Source organism: Antechinus flavipes, chromosome 2, assembly GCF_016432865.1.
Source record: "Antechinus flavipes isolate AdamAnt ecotype Samford, QLD, Australia chromosome 2, AdamAnt_v2, whole genome shotgun sequence".
NCBI classification, from domain to species: domain Eukaryota; kingdom Metazoa; phylum Chordata; class Mammalia; order Dasyuromorphia; family Dasyuridae; genus Antechinus; species Antechinus flavipes.
Window position 1 is genome coordinate 203,646,678 of NC_067399.1, and position 8,279 is coordinate 203,654,956.

General features: G+C 34.9%; 1 long non-coding RNA gene across 1 annotated transcript; it reads left to right on the top strand.

The window, feature by feature from the left end:
- Positions 1-973: 973 nt before the first annotated feature.
- LOC127548608 (uncharacterized) lies at positions 974-7,221 on the top strand. The gene is made up of 2 exons (XR_007950440.1): positions 974-3,917; positions 5,569-7,221. It is a non-coding gene; the product is annotated as an uncharacterized LOC127548608 (long non-coding RNA).
- Positions 7,222-8,279: the final 1,058 nt, after the last annotated feature.

Sequence of the window (8,279 nt, forward strand, 5' to 3'; positions counted from 1 at the left end):
AAGCTATTATCCAATATACAGGTAATTCAAAGGATATGAACAAAAGAGTTCTCAGAGTAGAATTGCAAATAATTAAAAATTATATGCAAGCATGCTTCAAATAATTAATAATAATAAAGAATTGCACAATAACTCTGAGGTTTCACCTCACACCCAACAAATTGACCAATCACCAAATTCAGATATATTCATTATTGGGGTGGAAAAGCAGGAACACTAATACATTGTTGGTGGAGCTATGAATTAGTATGACCATTCTTACACATTATTTTTTAAAACTGAGAAAGAAACCTATTAAATAACTTTTAGCTTAGACAAAGCTTGTGGTTTTGAGTTTGGGTTTTTTCTTTTTTGGTTGGTTTGTGGTTTTTTAAGAAAAGGTTTTGACCTAGAATTAACAAAAAGACATACCTGTCTTTTCATTTTAGTCCTTACATCTCACACAGGGACCACTCTTTAGAACAAAGAACAAGATCTTCCCTAGGTTAGTTGGTGATTTCAGGTTTAGCATTTTCTTTAGATTCCTCTCCCAGGTCCAAGTCTGTCAGATATTTTATGCTAAGTTATGATGAGCATCCTATATACTTTCCATTTTGTAATCTCCAAAGGCCCTAAACTCCTAAAGAACTCTGGGGCTTAGGACTCTTCAGTTTTCAAATCTTACTCTCCTTTCATTCTTCTATAGAGATAAATGGGAAGAGAAAAGACCCAATTTTAAGCTAAGAACAGGGGACAAGGTCACTATCTCTTTTCTTCTCCTCATTGTCTTTCACAGACAAATGCAGCCAGTCTAAGTCTGAAAGGGGCTTTGATATATGTACTCTTTATATAGCACGAATGAAAAGGTTCTTGTCATGTTATCTGTACTTTTAAAATACAGAAAATACTCAACTCCAAAAAAGTTCAGTTACTCTCTCTCTCTCTCTCTCTCTCTCTCTCTCTCTCTCTCTCTCTCTCTCTCTCTGTATGTATGTATATATATACACACACACACACATACACACATATGTATGTATGTATATATGTATACCCACATACATAACTTGTGAAATTAAGTTTGAATCCCATTATGACAATGTGAAATGACAATTCTATTACAAAGTCTATACATACACTTATTTATTGTCCAGAGAACTAAAAGTGTTGGAATTTCAAATCCAAGGCAGAAAAGTTATTTAACTCTGATCTTCTGTGGCAATACTTAATTTTAGCATGGTAAAATCACAGGATCACAAATTTAGGACTAGAATTGGCCTTAGATAAGTCATCTAGTTCAATCCCTTATTTTACAGTGGAAAACACTGAGGCTAAGGAGCTAAATGGCCTGTTCACAGATGTACAGAAAATAACAAAATGGTTGAGCACACATCTTCCTACTTACTCAGATCCAATATTCTTTGTACCATATTGCCTTACCTCTAATCCAACCTCCTTAAGAGTCATTGACTCTCTAAATGACTTGACCAGTAAAGGGATCAGAATGATTTTTATATGTAAATTATAAATGTAAGTCATATGCCACTTCTAAGTTACAATTGCTCAGTTACTGGCTCTGGCTGCATCAAATGTGTTCCTTAATCCTTTCAGTCCTGTCTGACCCTTCTTGACCTCATTTGGGATTTTCTTGGTAAAGATATTAAAGCTGTTCACCATTTTCTTTTTCAGTTCATTTTGTAGATCAGGCAACTGAGGCAATCAAGGCTAAGTTAATTTCCCAGGATCACACAGCTAATTTTAAGTGCAATATGAACTCAGGAAATGATTTTTCTGAGTTCAGACCTGATGCTCTCTCCATTGTACCACACAGTTACTCCTGCATCAAGTTAAGTTAATCCAATAGACATTTGTTAGTAGCATCCTTCTTTTTCTCTTTGCAGGCTTTAATAACCCAACCTTCCCTATACATTGAGAAATTCATTACATTCAGAGGGAAAATTTAGAAAGGCAAGAAGGCCCATGTTGAAAACACTTGCATCAAGTACATAAAAGGACAAGGGTTCTGTAAATGCTGCTCATGAAATTATGCACAGAAAGGATAGGTAAGTTTTGTATAATAATTCTATATATATATATATATGTGAAGAAACTTGAATTCTAAATCTTATGCTGATTTGCATTCCAAAATAGTACATATTGAAGATTTTTATATACTTCAACTGTGTGTGTGTTATGTGTGTAAAGCCTTTATCTTCTTAACTATAGGCGAGAGCCCAAGTTTTCTTAGTTTCCATGGCCAAATCATTGGTAAAAGATAAGAAAACATTTTTCTCTGGCAGCTACATGCAAAAAAAGAGATGGTGACAGCATATGATAAAGAGGCTACCAAATTCTATTTTTTCTATATATTTTGCTGTTGTAGGAATAGAAATTTTAAATGGCATTTCCAAACAAAGTGAAGAAGCAACACAATAAAAGATTATTCACAATCAAATATGTAGATTTAGGGTTGTACACTAAAGAAAAATATGAATTTAATTTCAGGGACTTTCAATTAAAATTCTTCTTTTCCCTTTTGGTACAGGTCTGAAATCTAGGATATTGTTTTTTGTTTGTTTGTTTGTTTGTTTGTTTTTATGATTTAACTAGTGGATTAACATCTGATAAATGGCCAAGGGAAGTAAAATATTGAACTAAATATAAGAAGAACATATAATTTATTAATGTAGTAGTCAGAATAGTTCCCTACTATTTTAAAGTGCAAAAGAATCAATGCATAAAGATAATATCCAAAGAATGAAGGAAAATAACAACCATAAGAAATACTATATTTAGGAAAGACTTACATGTACTAGTGCTGAATGAAGTTAATAAAGCCAAGAAAACAACATATACAATGATTATAACAACATAACAATCATAAAACAATTAAAAGGCAATCTTGCAAAATCATGAAAAATAAACCTGACTTCATAGAAAAGAAATGAGAAAATATAGGTGATCCATGGTTATGGAACATTGCATATATTTTCACACACATATATATAATTTAAATTTAATAATATATTTTGCCAATTTTTTTTCTCATTCTTACTTTTTATTCCTTATTGTGGGAAATGTCTCTCTGAAAAGTGGGAAGAGGGAGGAATATACAGGAAAATTTAGATGATGTAGAAAAAAAGTTATTAATAAAATATATTTTCAAAAGAAAAATAAATAAATACCTTACTTTACTATTTTAGCTCTTCTTAGCACTAAGGGATATTTGGTAAAAAGAAAAAGTTATCCTCTCTGATATTAATCTCAAAAGGTCAAGTTGGGATAATAAAGACTATCTATGTCTGTGAAGAAATAAAATGATTGATTTCAGAAATTATTGTGATTCAATCATTAAAGCAAAAATTTAGAACCTACCCTATACCTCTTGATTTATGTAATTATAGGAATTAAAATTGGAAAGGACCTTAGTGATTACCTAGTCCTCTCATTTTAGAGAAAAGGGAATTGAAACCTGGAGAAAATAAGCAACCTGTCTTAAGTTATATAAGTAATAAGTATCAGGGATGGGATTTAGCAGCCAATTATTTTGATTCCAAATCCAAGGTTCTTTCCACTGTGCCACAAACTTCACTTGTAGTAGCTTACCTTATTCTTCTTGCCTTATTCTTTCCAACTACATGGTGTTTCACCCATGGAAATTCTACCCACTTACTCTGACATACATCATCAGTTATGTTGGGAGGTCAAGAGCTAGGTTACTTGCTCTCTCATCTAAGTAGTAATAAAACAATCGTAATGACAGGATTAATTCCTGGGGAAGGCTGACCTCTAATTATGGGGTGTATGTTCTCCAGTTTCAGACTCATTGGCTTGATAACAACCCCTCACAGATGATGGTAAATGCAATTTGAGATATGGCTCCTGTCTGAGTCTTCCCAAGAAGAAAGCAAAAGAGGTATTCAATGTACAAAATGAATCAGGTATGGGTCAAGTAATTTATTCCTACACAGAAAGAAGGAATACTAAGTATAAGAGAATAATAATATGCATTAACAGACCTTAATAACAATTTATAACTACAATAACTAGGGTTACAATTGGTTGGGAAGCTAATATTAGAGTTCTCACCAGATCATGAAGCAGTTTTGCAGTGCTACTAATTGGAAATTTCACATTTCACCTCAGCACCAGGCACTCTATGATCACCCCAGAATTCTGTGGAAAAAAGGCCATATTAGGTCAGTCCTTCTTTTGTTAGTAGTTGAACTCTCTGAAGCAGATGCTGCTCCTCCTGTCAGGCACTGTCATTCCAGGAACTGTGTATCTACTGGCACTTGAAGGTCTCACAAGACCTTCAAATCATCCAGAACTCAATGTTGCCACCTGATACAGCCATCTCAAGTTTGCTTCTTGATCACCTGCTTAAGGAAAAGAAGCTGATCAAACCAAGCCTCAGGCTTGTGTAGTCATGAAATGGACTGACAGTAGCTTGGAGGTTGTAAGGACACACCAGCACAAGAACAGCCAGATGATCTCGAAGTACTAAGCCGCCTGCAGAAACACATTGCAACACATTCTGTGAACTTCAATAACAATCTGTAAAAATCTTACTTTCTCAGAGAAATTGCAATCTTTTTTGTTTACATTAATATTCAGTTGTGCATGACAAAATAGGAAAACAGTGGCATAATTCAAGAATCATTCATATAAAGTATTACTTCTATGCTGTTCTACTTCCATTTATATATGAGTAATACTGATGAAGAATGATGATTCTTCTTGAAGGAAAATAATGAAATTATACTATGCAACCTGACTCAAAAGAGCTGTAAGGCCATCAAGTTTTTCCAGCTAACTCCCAGATCTAATCTGGAAGAAGGTCTCTCCTAGAATATGGTAGGGATGTGTCATTGGCATGGTCTTAGTCAATATCTTAACCAATCAATAAGCATTTATTAAGCACCTATTATGTGCCAGGCACTGTGCTAGGCTCTAGTAATATTAAAATAAAAGTTAAACTTATCTTTTATTGGGGGAAAGTCACATATATATATATTTATACACATGCATATGCATATACATACAAAATAAATTGAAGTGTAACAAAGGGTTGCTCAATGGACCTCTGATAAAATGAATCATCTTTTTCCTCCTCTCCCCAACTGATCTGATGAAATTATAAGACAAAGTGAATGAGCAGGTAGCAGATATAATGGGATAAAAAAGTTCAGCTCATTCAGACTTTATAATAATCGATTTTCACCTTACAAAGAGTGTGTTCCTTTGAATATTGACTAACCAAGATAATGGAAATATAAAGAAGAGTATACACTTCTTTATCATCTGTCTTAGGTGGTTAAGTGGTACAGTGGCTAGTGTGCTAGATCTGGAATCAGGCCAAGTTCAACTCCTGTCTCAGATACTGAATAGCTGGCCCTGGATAAGTCATTTAACCTACCTGCCTCAATTCTTCAACTGTAAAAATGGAGATTATAATAGTGCTTATCCCCAAGGTTGTTGAGATGATCAAAAGAAAAAAAATATTTGTAAAGGGCTTAATGCATTATCTGGCACATAATAAATGTGAATAAATGTATGTTTTCTTTCCCCTCCCCCTCTTTATATCTTTAGGAGACATGAAGAACTCTCTTAATAAGCACAGTGGAACTGTAGGACTCACTGAAGGGTAAGCCACTCCCTAAAGTTTTTAAAAGGTATAAACAAGTTCCAAGGAGTCATCCCCAACAGTCGAAAGGAGGGCCAGCTATAAGCAAAGAACTCAAAAATTGGGGTAATCTTCTCCCCTTTACCCTTCTCCTCCATTTTGTATCTCACCCACCCATATATTGGCAATGACAACTTGCTATAGAGCAACTTGTTTCATATGAAAAGCAAGTCCTATTGAAGAGCAGGTCCAAGACAGCCCAGCTGTGGAGTCAAACTGAGGGTCTAAGAGGAATAGGTCGGGGAAGTTCTACAAAGTAACCTTCCTGTGGTAAAGCAGTGTCAAGTGGAAGCAACAGAAGGATATCAAAAGATACCAAACAGATTCATGCAGTGCTACTTTGACCGCCTTCAGCTACATGGGTTTCCTAGGTGTGTGTCTCCATCAATATATGCCAATTCTTTCTGCTGTTACATTCATTCGTGGAAGAATGCTGCCCAAGGTTGTGGTGAGATTTTGTAACCATTGTTCATACTACGTTTTTCAAAAAGAGTTTTTACTTTTAGCTAATGCCAACTGGTTGAATATTAAGACACTAGTGAGATCTCATGAGCTGGAGTTAATTATCAATCACAAAGAACCCTGAATGCAGGATAGGTGTGCTCTGAGGGCCCAACAAACCAATTGCAATTTAAAGGGCAGCTCAGAGGAGGATTTACAAAACGTAATTTAGCGGGGATCACTAGTAGTTAGGGGGATTAGAAAAGGCTTCCTGTAGTAGGTGGCACTTTAAATGATCCTTGAAAGAGACAAAGAATTCTAAGAAGCAGAGGCAAAGAAAAAAACCATTCTAGTCACAGGGACATTCAGTGCAAAGGCTTGGAGAAGAAATGGAGGTGGTATGTGAGGATGAGAGGAAGTAAACAAAACTACTATGTGCCTGACATTGACAAAAAGATCTTGCAGGCAGGTGCTAACATTATCCTCATTTTATGGTTGGAGAAACAGAGGCAAAAGTCAAGTCTCAAGTTACTTGCCCAGATTTATAAGTGTCTGAATTCCAGGTATCTAGGGAAAGGAAAAAGAAAAAGGCCAGTTTGGTTGGGATAGAAAGTATGCAAAAAAGAATAATATGAATTAAGTTAAAGAAGTAGGCTGAAAAGAATTGGAAAATGAGTAGATGCCCATAAGTTGGGGAATGGCTGAATAAATTGTGGTACATGAAGGTAATGGAATATTATTGTTCTATAAAAAATGGTGAACAAGCTGATTTTGGAAGGGCCTGAAAAGATTTACACAAACTGATGCTAAGTGAAACAAGCAGAATCAGGAACACATACAGCAAGAATGTGCCATGATCAACTATGAAAGCCTTCGTTCTTTTCAGTGTTCAGTTTTCCAAAGTGATCCCAACAGACTTTGGAAAGAAAATTCCACCTGCATCCAGAAAAAGAACTATGGAGATTGAATGTAAATCAACACCTGCTATGTTTCACTTCTTTATTCTGTTTTTTTCCCTCTCCCATGGTTTTTCCTTTTTGCTCTGATTTTTCTCTCCCAACATAATTCATAAAGCAATGTGTATTAAAAATAAATAAATTGATGAGTGCAAAAAAAAAGTAAGCTGAGATCAGGTTATGATGGTCTTTAAATGCCAAATAAATGCATTTATGCTTGATTTTAGAGGTATAAGGGAAACAATGGAGTCTAAGCAACATTTTCCATTTGTGCCTTAAGAAACTTTGAAGCTCAAATAGAAGATAGACTAGTATGATGAGATTTGATGCAGAAAGATCAATTAGGAGAGGTCATTACAATAGTCCAGGTAAGAAGTGATGAGTGGCAGCTGTGTATGAATGAAGAGAATGGGCAGATACAAAAGATATTATTGAATTTATATCAACTAGAAGCAACAACAGTTGTTACATGGAGGTGGGAAGTATTATTCCTTAGGACTAAAAATGACACCAAGGAAAAAAACTGGGGTGACTAGAAGAATGACAATGAATGCAAAAGAAATAGAGAAGCTTGAAATAAGTATATATGAGGGGATACTAATGAGTTTTGTTTTAGACATGTTGAGTTTGAGATGTCTACTAGATATTCAATTGGAAATGTCCAACAGGAAGATGAATTGGAACTAAAGCTCCAAGAGAGACTAGGTAGGGCAGGGTATTTAGATGATTGTCATCAGCACAGTGATGACAATTACTTATGTATGTATGTTGATGAGGTCAACAAGAATACAGAGAGAGAAAAAAAGGGCCAGGGGAAATTCTCATTGTGAGGAGGTCTAACATATGACATTAATATTTAATAATATTAAATGTCACCAAGCATCTAGGAAGAAAGGGCACTCAATATTAAATGTTTTAGAGAGGTCAAAAAAGAAAATGATTGAGAAAATATCATATTTGACAATTAAGAAATTATAGGCAACTTTGAAGAATAGTTTCAGTTGGGTGATGAGATCAGAAGTCAAAATATAAATAGCTGAAAAGTAAGAAAGTAGAGACAATGCATGCAAGCTGTTTTTCAGCAGCCTGGGGGTTTTGTTGTGAAAAGAAGGAAGCCTTCTGGGATACTGGGATAAAATGAAAGGGTTTTTTTTTAGAGTGAAGGAGATGGCTATGATGGTAGACAGCAGGAAATAAACCAATAGGGATAGCTTAAAGAT